The following is a 15,757-nucleotide window of genomic DNA, read 5'->3' on the forward strand; positions in this document are numbered from 1 at the left end:
CTGAAAATTAACTGCAATATCCGCGGATGAGAAGCTAATGTCTGGGGATGACTCCTGCAATATATTATTAACTAATTTCAATCTGGTAGGTGATCCATTATTAAGAGACATGAAATTATGTTCAAAGGACGAATCCATCAATTGAATACCTCGCGTGTCGTTCTTGTATGACCAATTAGTGTGGTGACCATTAAAATCACCAGCTATTAAGGTTTTATTAGAAAACATTGAGAATAGTTCATCCCAGTCTGATTGAACGGTCCTAACAGACGATGGACAATAAACCGAAATAATATTATGTAAATGATTACAATTTAACACCTTCACATGGATACATTCTATACCTGGGTTTTTTAATGTGATACAACTACTTTGCACCATAAGGGATTTATGTGTGACAATTGCCACACCACCATATGAATCAGCTCTATCTTTTCTATGTATATTATATCCCGAAAGGTTAATTAACTGATCTGACTTTGGCCAAGTCTCGTTTAAAATTGCTATATGAACATTTTCTTGACTAAGCAGGGCATCGAACATAGCTAACTTAGGTTTTATACTTTGTGAATTCCACTGAAATATTGTCATCGTGAAGTTTTTATTGGTTCTATCCATTAAAAAGCATGTTGAATGCATATTCTATCCAGTTTGCTCGACCAGCCAAACCAGAAAAGAACCTCGTAAACTGCTTCAAAATAAAATTTAACACAAGCTTTACCTTCACGCCTATAGAGCTATTAGAAAAAACAATTTCCTTAATTTTACAAAAAATGTATTTAAAATTAATTTTCTTAAATCTTCTTTGCGTTGAGTCGCCATCATCTGTATCTTCCACGTTAATGTGGTGTTCTTCTTCACTTTCGCTTAAATTGCACGTCTTATCTTCACTGTTTATATGCTGCTTGTTACGATTGCGTTTTTTCCTCTGTTTACCACTTGTTGTGGGTGTACTTTGAATAATTTGGTTGACCGGAGGCTCACTGCATACAACCATAGGGGAGGTATCCTCTTGCAAACTAGGTTCAGTAATTACAACATCTCTATAGGACTTACTTTTCGGAGGGTTTATTATGTTTTAATTTAATTGTGATTGAGAATGAAACACTGCGGGGGTATCCTCGTTACTTCTGTTGCGCATTCTCTCGAGATAAATATCAAGAGCTTTCTTATACATACAATTTTCTTCCGACATAATTGATCGTATATCTTTTTCCTTGTTGAATTGTGGACATGTCTTACTTAAGGCCATATGCGCTCCATTACAATTGACACATTTGAACAAGGTGGTCTCACAGTTCGCGTGATGCCCCCCGCGCTTGGGACATATAGTCTTCTTAGAAGGGCAAAATCGTGCACTGTGACCATATTTCCAGCATCCTGCACATTGCGTTACTGGGAAGACGTATGGTTCTACTTCAAACCGACACCCGTACATTAATACGTACGGGGGCAGAGTAGAACTTTTAAAAGTGACTCGAACAGTTTCACTATCCTTCCACTGACCCTTTTCCGTAAAACGTTTCAGTCTAGTCATAGAAACAATGTTAAAAGTACATTCTTAGTTTTCCATCATTTCTTCTATCTCCGTCCTAAATCTATTTTTCTTAAAATTCCATAGGATAAGCATACTTCACTTGTCAGTAAGCATCTATAACCTAAGTCTTTAAATTTTGCGTTGTTTAATAATTTTTCAGCATCACACTTTTTTCAAACTAGATTAAGACTTTGTATGGGCTCTTGTACTTTATTTTAACAATATTCTGATTTTTTTCTTCTCTTAATAACTTGGCTAACCCCACTTGTTTAGGTAATGTTTGCGTCGATGTTATACTTATCTCTGCTTTATCGTTATTCTTGATCATTTCCGAGTCATTATTGACCGATGTACTTCTTAGCAAACGCCTTGGTTTTCGTCTAACAATTGTATAACCACCTTCTTCTTCAATATTGTCTTCGCATTCAGATCTCACTCTTTTTCCAGGCCTTTCCGGCACTTGTTTTAAATGTGCATGTAAACTCTCCAAATTCTCCTGCTCCATAGTATCTCCTTCATCACTACTATTGCTGCTACTGGGTAGCTTAGCGGTTATATTATCATCATCATCACTCATTTTTATATTATACAAATTGAGGGTATGTGTGAAAAAATGCACTTATCGTATAAACCGACACGTACGCTCGCAGCGGCGGTTCGCGCGGCACTGTGTAAAGCAAGCTTAAAGGCCAGGTATTTGCAGCTAAATGCGTTGCGATAACTTCAACTCTTAAGACTGAATCAAGTTCTAATTCCGTCCGCCATAGCTTTGTTTAACGTTGCCTTTCAAACAGCAAACTCGTTTAAATTGTACAATAGCGTCAAGCCGCAAAAGATTTAAAAGTTTTATGGAAATAACCACGGTTTTTTCATTTGTATAAAAACCAGCCACGGAAACGTAAAGAGAACTGTTCAGAATGGAGCTCTTGGTAACAAGTTTGATTTAATTTGCTAAGGAAATAATTTCAATACCTTAAGTGGCTTCAACATTTCGTCCTACGTCTGACCCCATATTAAAATAAACTATAATATTCCGCTATTTTTGCTATGCTACTTCTGATTAGTTGAAGTTTATAGGGCTTTTACTGATAGGATTTATATATTTCAGTGATGGGTTCATGACGCGGTACGGATATTGAATTCAACCTGTAAATGTCTCTGAAATTTTTCGACAAAAAGGATTCCTCTTTTTGCAATGTTCCCATAAACTAAACTTGCAGGAGGAGCTAATTGAATTTTAAGGCTCATCTTACAGGAAAATTAAACATCTTATTTATACAATACAGAAAAATATAAATTATCCCACAAAAATGTGCACTATTTCTATGTGTCTACGTAGTTATATTTTCTGTAGACACATGCACACACATGTACTCACACACCACATAATGACACCAGTGCCATATTATATTCTTTACGCAGCTTTATTTTAATTAGTATTAAGTTTCATATTCAGTGACTTAGCACTTAGGTGACTTAGTTGTTTGGCTTAACAGCCAACACAAGAATGTCCTTTGGTATGATAAAGTTAAATAAATAAAATTATAGTCGTCGTCAACCCGTTACTTTCCCACTGCTGGACTCGGGTCTACTCTCAGAATGAAATGAATAAGGACGTAGTTCTCCGCGCTGGCCAAGTGCTAACTGGTAGGTTTCACATACCTTGTGATTTTTTTTAAAATGTGTCTGGTATACAGATAACCCCATCAGTACCTCTGTAACCCAAGATAGTATTAGATATTCCAACCTGAGATCGGCCACATATACGCCGCTGCCCATGAGGAGTAAGCTCGTACGCCTCGGAAAAGTATGTCTCCCTTACCACATCCTTCAAACCAGGACACAGCAGCGTTTAACACTGCTGTTATGAGGCAGAAATAGGTGTGGCGATGGTGTCGCCGGAGTAGAACCACAAGGTTTTCCTTCACCATAAAAGCAGGTATTAATAATTAATTTCCTACCGACATAACATTCAATAAGAATAAGATAAATCTGGGATTCGAACCTCGGACCCTTCGATCGGCTGACAGAGTTTCAACCACTAGGTTATAAGATAATCGCGTCACAGGAAAGTCACCCGGCATCCACACCATTCCACGTGAACGTAAGAAATACTCTCGCTTTAAATAAGTATGGCGGTGGTACCTCCACGGATGAACCATATTAGGTCTTTATTTTTGAAGTGAAAACTTCTTTTTCTTTTTGTAATGGGTAAACTCGTGTCAGGGCATGTGGCCTGATCGACAGTTCGTAAGACGGGAAAGCAAACTGCAACAATCAAGATGTCATCTTGTGTCAGCATAGAAAAAATATGTCAACAGGTGCCAGTTTAATTTTTTTATTTATTATATTTTATTATTCAGGTTAGGTTTCGAAAGTTTTTACTTCTGCCAGCACTTTCAGAGTGCAACTCTCTTTTTCCAAGTCAATCACCTTATTATGGACAATACCTGCATTGAATTTACTTGTTAACAACTGCCATTATTGTGCTTGCCTACCACCATAACGACATCGTAAATTGTTTTGCGTTTACCGTTCAAGTAGAAAGACATAGAAGATTGTTATGCTGACACGCGACGACGTAAAGCTGTTTGTCCACCGCCACCGTCACCGAGCCGATACCGAGAACGAGATTATTTCAGGCCGATTTTAATATGACGTGACGGCGATAGTTTGTCCACCGCGATAGATATCGGCGGTTTATTTTGTTCCAGCTGTCATGCGTGTGACGGCAGTGTATGGACAAATTCCAACGTGTTTTATATTGCCGGCACATCGGCCCGTCAAAAACTCGGTGTCGTTCAAGCGGTCACGCCGATCTACTGGAAATATCGGCGGCCGGGATAACGGTGCTCGGGTGACGGACGTGCGGTGGACAAGTGGCTATAATAAATGTAATATTAAATAAAGTAACTAATATAACACTACTTATTATTTAACATCAAATAATACTATAACAATAAAATAATTAAAATCAACTAAAATTAAGTAAAATTAAATAATAAATTATACTTATAGGTATAATAAAGATGTCATCCAAAACGTATAAAGTTGCCTAATTAAAAAAAAATATATAATAATAAATATTTTGTTATTATGTGCGTTCCATGATAGAGGTTGCTAATTATTATATTTATTGTATGTACTATTAAGTAGTTATTTGCGAATATATTTCGTTGCTTCCTTAGACATTTCAGCGAAAAACTTCGTCGACGACGTTCGACGGGTTGGTTACCGGTTTAAACCATAATCAATAATTTCTAGGGTTCCGTACCTAAGGGGTGTAAAATGGAACCCTATTATGAAGCCTCCGCTATCTGTACCCTTACCATGAGTTTTCAAAACATCCCACAATTTTACGTTACATTTACTCAATCCATTATTCTGTTCCATTTGCTTCAGTAGACCGAATTAACGTTACAATAAGTAAGCGCTCAAGTCTTTTTGTCTGCCTCACATGTTCGCAAAAAAGAGAGACAAAACATAAAGCGCCATTTTGTCAATTTAGACATTTAATGTTACGTTACTGACACTATAGTTCTGATACAATCCGCTAGGGGCGCTGATTGAAATTTATATGGGCAAATACGTAAACAAAAACCAAATCAGTCATATTTGTCAAAACGTAAAAACTCATGGTAAGGGTACTGGACGTCTGTCTTGTCTGAACATTTTACAGAGTACGTATAACGGTGGCATCGGGCATAACAACAAACACTAAAATAAAAAAAAAATGTGCGGCACTCGGGTACTGCCGCGGTAAATCTATTGCATAGAATTTTTTATCAACTTATGCAATTATAATTATTTACATAACAGTTATACGAAGGTAATCGGAGTCCAAACGAAGCTAAAGTCACAATGTATATATCAGGGTCAAATCGGAGTCAGGAGAGAGCCAAAAGTATTTTTTTCCATATTCAACTTTTTTCCAAAAATGGCGCCATAAATCATAAAGGGGTTTGATTTTTTACTGTTTAATCTGTCAGTTGTATGTGTATCTTTAAAAATTACAAACACTCTTATATGTTATTTAATTAATCCAGAATTTCAACATAGCTTAATATTATGTTGGTAATCAAGTTGACGAATTAGGGTGTTAGGTTTTAGTTTTCGTTACGGAATTTCTTGATTCGGTCGCCGCGCTTAAAGCCCGCGATAAAAGCTATGTAATAGCCATAGATTACTAAAGATACTTCGCCGCCTTGAAATTGAATGAAGCCACAAAAGGCTTATTTGTAAGTTCTTTTTTTGAATTCTTGACAAATAAAAACATTTTTAGAGTAAATTTACGAATAAATAAGTAATATTGCGTAATTTACATCATAAATGAATAAGTATTTCAAATAATTTAAGGACATTTTAGCACGGAGACGTGGCAAAACATTTTAACGCAACTATTTCAATTGTCAAAACTGGTTACATTTTCTTGTTAGGAGTGAGTAATCTTTACTAATCTATGGTAATAGCTTAAAAATCTTGAAAAAAATGGGGTCGTTATAAAAGATACAGCTATTTATCAGTGCTTTTCGCTTTATCTATTGAACCGTTATACTTAGTTACAATGTTAAAATTATCACAACGTATTTACTTGTATGACTGCGATGATAATAACACATACTAAAATTGAAAAATAAACGTAAGTTTGGTAGTATTAAACCCTCCGTTTGCGAGTTCGACTCGCACTTGGCCAATTAATTATTTCCTTTACCTTGTCACGGTTGCCGGTACTTTTTGTTGCCATGCTGTTTAAGCCATAATCAATAATAATAAATTAGGGAAAAGGCGAAATTAATGCGTTGGCAAGCTAAAGGTATATCTTTGCTTTTTCAGTTATGTAATTATTCGATATTATTGTGGCTGTATGAATTTGGCTCAGTTAACTAAGTTAGTATTGGATGTGAAATCGTTGAACATTCACTCAAATGAAATTTTGTTTTGAATAAAGAATTATTTATTGAGGTTATTTGCCGTGCAAGCGATGTAGTTCGCCGGCGTAGTGAGTTCCGCCTCGTTTTATCGTCAAGCGAAGCGTAGCGCGTAGCATTGTGACGGCGTAGCGTAGCACGGGGGTTGCAGCTCAATGAATACGCGTTGTGTCACTCTCCAAATTATTTGGTACCTATATCGGATTCCTCTACGCAGCGCTGAGGACGGCCACCACGAGGGTTTCAGTGTGGTAAAAATCCCACATCCATCCGTGTCGCTCCCATGCCACCGGGTACCATTTGAAGGTTTCATTATCCACCACTTTTATAAATCAATTGTTTTCTAAAAGTCTTTTCCTCAAAGGTCGGCGAAAATAACGAATTTCCCATAATTAGCAAAAAGCGCAGTTTTATAAGGGCTCGCGTGTCGTACATGTTATATTCAGTTTAAGATCCCATATCAGCAAAGACGATCTGTTCACTTATTAATTACCAAAAAAATATTAAATCTACCTTTCGTCAGAATGCCTATGAAGAGCAAAGTGAGCTTTGATGTAGAACCAGAACCATTTTAAATGCTCGTGGTGGATATCAGTACCCCATACATTAGATCATTTTTTTTATATATTTATTACAATTTATCTTTGGTCTCTTACTTAAATTTAAACTCCATTATATCCATGAAATCTGATTTGTATCAATTATTTTTTACTTAAGTATATGTACGTGTAAGCTACTGTGGATGTCTGTAACTTTTTAAACGGTTTTTATTAAACGGTTTTTTATTTATTTAAACGGTTTTATTTAGCTCAGCCCGTTTGTTTGTTTGGGTCAAATTTAGTAATTCAAATTCAAATTCAAATTCAAATCTCATTTATTCAAAATTGATTCATATAGAATACTTTTTGAAAGTCAACAAACTACCACCGTTTCGGAAGGTATTTCGCTATGGAGAAGAAGCGGCGCAAGAAACTCCATACGTGTGCATATTTGCATCTTTTAAAGAGTAAATAATATACAATTTTACATAGTGGTACATATAATTAATTTTTGATGTTGGAACTGGAGTTGTCATACCATACGGATTTATCATTTAAGTACTGATTTACATTATAATAAGCAAATAATTGAAATTTAACACTCTTTCAGTTAACTGATTGATCTGAAATTTGGTATACGCCTTTGATTCTGGTAACAATACAATTATCCATATTCAATATTATTATTAATCCAAGATGGCCGCCGCTACAAGATGGCGGACAACTTAGTTTTTTTCAATCCCATCAATATGGGTATCAAATGAAAGGGTTTGTCAAGCAGAATTCAGTGCACTATACAAAATCAAAATCAAAGATGGCCACTGCTACAAAATGGCGGATAATGTAGTTTTCAATCCCATCAATATGGGAAATAAACTATTTTCATTCATTTCATTTCATTCATTCATTCATTTCATTCAGCTTAGTCCTCAGGGGTAGCAGCGCATCTGTGGCCGACCTCAGGGAGGAATATGTAATCCTATCTGGGTTTGATTGCAGATATCCATGGGCGGCAGTAGCCACTTACGATCAGGTGGACTGCATGCTCGTCTGCTACTCATATATTATTTAAAAAAAAACCGAGACAGTCCAGCTTAGTCCTCAGGGGAGCGGCGCACCTGTGGTCGACCTCTGTTGATTACAGATGTCCATGAGCGGCAGTAGCCACTTACCATTATATGGACTGCATGCTCGTCTGCTACTCCTATATTATAAAATAAAGAAAATTTAAAATTAAAATACACCGGTAATATCTCGGTGTAACGCTGCCACGTTAGCATTTTCATATATTTGATTGACATAATTATGTCATAACTGTCTGCATTCATCATGATGTTTTTTTATTCTCCCATTATGTAAACGAAAATAATCCAAGTCGTACAGCCATCAATGTTACATTAATATTAATGTGATTACAGTGTTTTTTTTTGTGTACAAAACCTTCTTTCAATCATGTTTATCCAATCTAGACATGACCTTAAGTAACTACGTTAAGTTTCAAATTTATAAGCCCTGTAGTTTTTGGAGTTTATTGGAGTTTACTCCTTAAGAAACGATTTGAGTTATAAGGCCCGGTACGGAAATTTTATGAGGAGTAAAATCAAGTGTAACACGAAAAGTTGAGGCGTTACGTAGAAAGAGACAAACATATATATCCACACTTTACGCGCAACACCAGTGAAGTCACTGAATAGAAATGTCATAATTTTATTTTTTGTACTAGTGACGTGAAGGAATGCGTTGTATCGGTAAAATATGTTCACAGACTACACATTAAAAGTATTTTTAGCCACAAATAAAACATAGATAATTTAAAATAAGCCAAATACGAAGGTGCTAAACTCGGATATGTATACATGTCCGTGGACGGTTACGGTACATTTCGTTTCGGACATGTATACATGTCGCTGGGCGGCAACGTACATTACAATCCCTCCTTTTTATTACAATCATCATATCCTCTCAAAAAGGAAGTAGCGTTTTTAACCAAAATATGAATCAAGAGTGCTTTTATTAATTTAAAATACAGTAAGTTCAAATCCCATATGAAAGTAATTATTACAATAAAAATAATTAGCAATATATAAAACATTAAAACGTCATTAACTATTTTCTATTCGATATATATCATAATTATCGTTCGTAAGGAGTAAACTCCAATCGTGCGTCGTAGCTGACACACACACTTTTTTTTCAAAAAAGGGGTAGAAAGCTTGCGAGATTTTCGAATTATAGAGGGCTTGCTTCGCTCGCCCTAATAATAATCTGCCTTTATCTTGACGGTTGCAGAACCCCGTGGTTAGATTCCGGCGACACCACCGCCGAAACTGTTTTTGCATTTGTCTGCTTTGTCCTGTTTTAAAGGGTGTGGTAAAGCAGACATACGAGTACGTTTTCGAGGCATTCCAGGTTAGTCTTCAGGGATTGCAGTGCATCCGTGACCGATCTTAGGTATGAGCATGTGTATGAGTATGTTATCTGGGGTTAAATACAGACTTCCTGGGGCGGCAGGAGCTACTTACCATCAGGTGGACTGCATGTTCGCCTACTACTACTACGAGTATATTATAGAATATATAAAGTCGGCAAAAAAATATCTGTTTATTAATTTTGTTTAGTAAATGACATAATCATCGACTTTAAACCGCTTCAATGACCCCAAATCTACTTTGATATACGCCACCGCCCCTGTAGTCCACTAACCCTCACGAGAGGCGTTATCGGCTACTTTGAGCAACAAGATTTAAATTGTCTTGTTACGGATTGCTTCTTTACCTCTAGAAATTGTCTTTTGATGTGAATATTACGACTAAGATGAAAGACATGCAAAAAATGTTGTGATAATTATGTGAGATAATGAGACATTCCCGCTTAGTTCTCAGGGGTCGCGCTTGGAGGATTCAGTTGTGTTCCGTCGGAGATCCTAGAGTTCTCTAACAAGCGTTGAGGACAGCGACCGGGGAACTTTTAGTGTGGTAAAAATCCCACATAACCCGGCGACCTCCCACGTCATCGGGTACTTTTTGATCGTCTCTCCCTCGTAAACAAAAAAAAGGGGTAGCAACGCATCTTTGATACTATCATTTTGGTCCATTATTGTTGAATACTGAACATTCTCAAAACTTAGTTCGAAAATAATATCTTTTAAGACTTTTAGGTGTTATTTTTTCTGGAATTTATATCTGATTTTTATCGTTCAATAGGCATCACGTTTGTAAGTATCGCTTATGCATTACGGGCAACGTCAAGCGTCATTAACTCATTACTGTCCCACTGTTGGGCACGGGTCTTCTCTCTGAATCTTAAGGACCAGGCCACCGTACTGTCCAAGTATGGTACACTTCACATAATAAATATATTTGAGAACTGTTTATCTCTCAAATATGCAGGTTTACTCACGATTTTTCCTTCGCGGTAAAGCAAGCATTAATAAATACGCACATAACTTAAAATCAAAGGTCCATCTTAGTTTCGAAGCTCCCCTCGAACAACACAATTTTCAACCACTACGCAACAATTCCAAACGTGCCAAATGCTAAACGTGTTAATTAAAAAGTTAGACCAAAGGCTTCTATTGTTGTAGGATGCCTACCCGTGTTTACATAAATAGTACCACCGTCGAGGTGGGGAAGGCACGTGTCGCGGTTCAAACGTCTTTTTTCTCCATTATTCTGTTTTCTTTAAAGGTTTTCTCTTTAAAACTTTATTTAATGAAACGTGGGTTGAGTCTTAACAATGAACACGTGAAGGTACCATTCAATATTTTCAACTCAGCTCAGCTGAAAAAGTTGTGTAACTGTCACGTTTCTATACGAAAATTAAGTATTTACGTAGTTAACGTAGTTACGTAGTTTACCTATTTCTGCCTAATAACAGCAGTGTTAGGCGCTGCTGTGTTCTGGTTTGAAGGGTGTGGTAAGGGAGAGAGACTTTTCCGAGGCGTTCCAGCTTAGTCCTCAGGGGTAGCGGCGCATCTGTGGCCGACCTCAGGTAGGAATATCTAATCCTATTTGGTGTTGATTACAGATGTCTATGGGCGGCAGTAGCCACTTACCATCAGGTGGACTGCATGCTCGTCTGCTACTCTTATATTATAAAAAAAAAATAAGTATCATGGTATAATATTCATTTTAAGGTTCAAGACTGAAACCATAGTTCCAGCTCGATCTTAAGGATAACAAAAGAGCATTCAGTCCTCTTCATGGTATATGGCTACTGCCGCTCATAAACAATATAATCAACCCCAGGTGGCGTTGGATTTTTCACCTAAGGTCGACCACAGATGTGTTATTATCCCTGAGGACTAAGTTGGAACGCTTCGGAAAGGTGTATTTCCCATAAACATCTTTCAGAACAAAACACAGCGCTTAAAATTGCTGTTTTAGGGAGGAAGTAGGTGTAGCGATGAAGTAACTCCGGAGTCTTTCAAGTCTTTATTATAATAAACATCTACTGGATAAAACTAAAAGTTGTTGCTGAAATTACTAATTGTGAATTTTGATATGGGTATATTTTGTTTACATTGGTCAGCCTAGAATGGGAGGTTTTGTTATGACACGGTTTTGTTTGCGTCCGCAAATATCTGATACCCGCCCAGAAGTGCTGATTTCGTCCTTAGGAATGTGTGTGTTACCTTTAAGACAAGCCTCTTTTCTTTCGCCTAGTGTGTTAGTTTATTTTTAAAAACCTTAATTAGGGTTCCGTACCTAGGGTAAAACCAGAACCCTATTACTAAGCCTACGCTGTCTATCCTTATGTCCAAAAGGATTAGCGAAAAACACTGAAAGGTGATACGAGCTTATGGAGCTGATTATGATAAAATTAAAACTGCACCATCAGATAGTTGTTATGCCTCTCGCCTTTGTTTATGTCTACCACATGCTATCGCCATCATCCAGGGTCGACTGGCAGTCAATGCCACTAGGCATTAAGTTTACCCTTTATAACCCTTATTCTTCAAAAGTGTACGTATTCTAAAAACGTGTACCCTTATTCTAAAAACGTGTACAAAAGTAAATAAATAAATAGGTTCGCTTATAGGGATCAAATTCGGGGAATTAATGATTAATAACAAACAAAAGGAAAAGGTTAATTTTGAAGAAAATACGTTTTTCATATATCCTCATACTGACCTATTTTTAGGGATATACCGTTTTCTTTTAAGACCACATACTTATTATTAATTTTCCTGTAAAATATAAGTAGAGAACTGTTTTGTATTTTTTCAAAATTTTAGCCCCAGTAGTATCGGAGATCAGATGTTCTCATTATTCGTTTTCTTTCTTGAATAACTTTAAAATTACAGATTGAAGAAAATATAACAAAATATATTTAAGATCTCCACAAAAAGCCGTTTCATTTAATATGCCACAAGATGTAGTTTGCACATTTTTTTTTTATTTTTTCATATCGCCCCCAAAACTCATCCCCCCCCCCCCCCTTCAAAATTCCGTTTCGGAGCAAAGTGATAGACGGACAGAGGCACGATTACAAGGGCTATATGAGATTATAAAGGCGTTCCGTTTTACAATGTTTCGTACGGAACCCTAAAAATACACATATATTCAATAATTTTATCAGTTGGACAGTCTGCTCGTTTGTTGCTTCAATTTCATTAAAACAAAGAAAGTCCTTACTAAACATTACAAATGAGCTACTCATTTGTAGTATTTAGCAACCCCACAATTACAAAACATATTTGTTTATGTATATATGTGTATATTAGTCTCTATAAACCGAAATTCTATTAGTATAATGAAATGAATGTCTTTGTCAAATTCAAATACTCAGCTCCATGATTCACACTTAAACCCTCAAAGGAAATTTTACACGGTATTTTCTACGTCGTACATTTGTTGTCGTGTTGTACAAACACACTTTATTAACTTTACATATGAATGCGGACGTTAATGAAATGGCTCCCCAAAAACAGGAAACCAATTACAAGAATAGGTCAGTCTTGACGAAAGTTTAAATATAAGCAATTATTGAATTATATTAAATACTAATAACTTTGATGTCTTATACGTGTAAATCTCAATACCTCATTATTACTATTACTTGCATGTGTATTGAACTAAGTCAAGTTTGTAAGGTTGCAAACCAACACTCATCCTGCGCTTCCAAATGCCATCAACCTTAATATGGGAACAGCAACTACATAACAAGTCGAAACTAATCATGTTCGTTTGGAACCTTAACTTAGCTATTATATAGCTACTGCTACGCTATAAGAAAAGATTCTACACGTTATAATTATTATAAAAACAAAAAGTCGAACTGCTTCAAAATATATTCCATTTGGATGACTCTAGCGATACTTCATAATAATTCAAATTTGTCAAGCTGTGTGGGCTGCAGGACGTGTCAAAGAATGAGACATAATACCTGTATAGTTTCACACATGCGCTCACATAAACATCACACATACGCTCGAAAATAATCCTCCGCGGTCGGGTTAAAAAAGACAAATGGGAATTAAGTAGATACTGAGTTTAAAAGCAACTTTGTTGTGTCGGAATTCTAAAACTGAAAATTAATTTTATTACTCCTTGAAACCGGCCATATTATATTAATTAAATAAAAAAATAAAAAATGAAGTTGACAATGCTCATGTTGCTTGCTAGTGTCAAATATAATTTTATGAGAGAGCAAATATTGAAGGTGGTAGAACCAATGACATCGTCTTTATTAGTAGTACGAGTATATCGATGGGTAGAACGTTTTGTGGTTCAACTTCAGCGGCACCAAGGGCTGATTATAAACATTAATGTTAAGCGCTGCTGTGTTCTGGATTGAAGGATGTGATAATGGAGATATGTTTTTCCGAGGAAATCCATCTTAGTATCATGGGTAGGGGCAGACCTGTGGCCGACTTCAGGTAGGAATCTAATTTTGTCTGGGGTTGATTCTGTAATCTGTATGTCTAACTCCAAGGGTCGCGGTAGCCACTTACCATCAGGTGGACTGCATGCTTGTCTGATATTCCTTTATTATTAAAAAATAGAGAACATGTTAAGTATTAAAAATATGATACATTATCATCAACCCATTATTGTCTCACTGCATAAGTCTACTCTCGCACATTGGGGAACAGGTTTACTCTTAGAAGGAGAAGACTGTGGCCCACCGCGCTAGCCAACTGTGGATTGGTAGAATACACTTACCTTTGAGAACTTTGTAAAGTAGCATACCCGAAAAGTAAAAAAATAAATTATTAAGCTCTACTGTCTGTCCGTGTGCCACGGGGATCTATTTCTTGATCCGTAATATAAAGACTCATGACTTTTTAGAGAGTACCTATGGTGATTGGTATAAGAAACTAAGCAGGGGTCGTCATATAGCAGAAACCATATTAGGAAAGAGAAAAGAAGTAATAAAACCATATTAGGTTCAAATTTTCATAATGCGTTTACTTCCATGGCAGCTATCATAATAAATACTAGAAATAAATAATCTAAATTTGTTGGTACGGAATCCTCCGTGTGCGAATACGATTCGCACTTTGCCAATTATTTTAATATATGTGTAAACGGCGTATGAAGTTACAATTTTCGAGATGGGTGCCGTGAGAACGCAGTAAGGGGTCACGGGATCCCACGCCGGTGCGGTCACGTCTTTGCATCTTTTCTCTATCTGCAGAAATATCGTCAAATAAAAATGAATGGGATAGATTGGTACTATATCATTTTATTTTTGTTTTTAACAATACATTTTCACTTATTCACTCATAGCCCCACACTACGAGTCCATGTGTCGTGTGTGCAATGGACGCACACATTGATACATGTACGCCCACATCCATCCCAGAAATTTAAATTCATATTTAATTATCTGAGAAGTGCAGTGTCGGAGGACGCCACCTTCATTATATGATTATTTAGCAGTTTAAGTTAGCGTAGAATTACTCATTAGTCTTAAATTAGGCTAGATTGCAATTTACATAAAGTACCTATTACTCCCTTGCTACTTTGCACAAACAAAAAAAAATAGATATCTCTTTGGATGGGGATCAGACCCGGACCCCCTGCGCATCAAACCGGTGACCGCTCCGGTACGGTGACCGCTCCGACAGGCGAGTCGTCAGCAAAGAAATACCAAACTTGCAGTTTACCTGATAATAAATGGTCCTGCTCATTGAAATCTATAAAAAAACAATCCCAAAGATGATTTTTTTTTATAATATAGGAGTAGCAGACGAGCATGCAGTCCACCTGATGGTAAGTGGCTACTGCCGCCCATGGACATCTGTAATCAACCCCAGATAGGATTAGATATTCCTACCTGAGGTCGGCCACAGATGCGCCGCTACCCCTGAGGACTAAGCTGGAACGCCTCGGAAAAGTCTGTCTCCCTTACCACACCCTTCAAACTGGAACTCAGCAGCGCCTAACACTACTGTTATTAGGTAGAAATAGGTGCCGCCGGAGTCGAACTACAAAGGGTTCTACCACCTTAAAATAGCTTATGATTGAATACCATCATTGCTACACTCTTCAAACTAAAACACAGTATCACTTAATACTGCTGTTAATAAGCAATATTAAGCGTGGTGGTCTCTCGAAATCTAATCGTAAAGAGTAATTTACCTGTATCATTTTTGAAAACAACAATTCAAATGTAAGTCGTACTTTTTAAAGGAAATAAATAGGAAATTTAAATAAGACTCTTTTTAATAGTTTGTATATAAAATATCTGGTTATTTTATAAATACCACCTAAAGACGAATAACTACAGTACAAGGAGCGAAGCTC

The 15,757-nt window shown here is 36.6% G+C and overlaps 1 pseudogene; it reads right to left on the reverse strand.

Moving 5' to 3' along the window:
• Positions 1-1,078: 1,078 nt before the first annotated feature.
• On the reverse strand, positions 1,079-2,119 carry LOC140743385 (uncharacterized; annotated as a pseudogene).
• Between the last annotated feature and the right edge of the window lie 13,638 nt (positions 2,120-15,757).

Source organism: Epargyreus clarus, unplaced genomic scaffold (assembly GCF_041222505.1).
Source record: "Epargyreus clarus isolate Ecla_fem2 unplaced genomic scaffold, WU_Ecla_fem_2.2 ptg000007l, whole genome shotgun sequence".
Classification (NCBI taxonomy): Eukaryota; Metazoa; Arthropoda; class Insecta; order Lepidoptera; family Hesperiidae; genus Epargyreus; species Epargyreus clarus.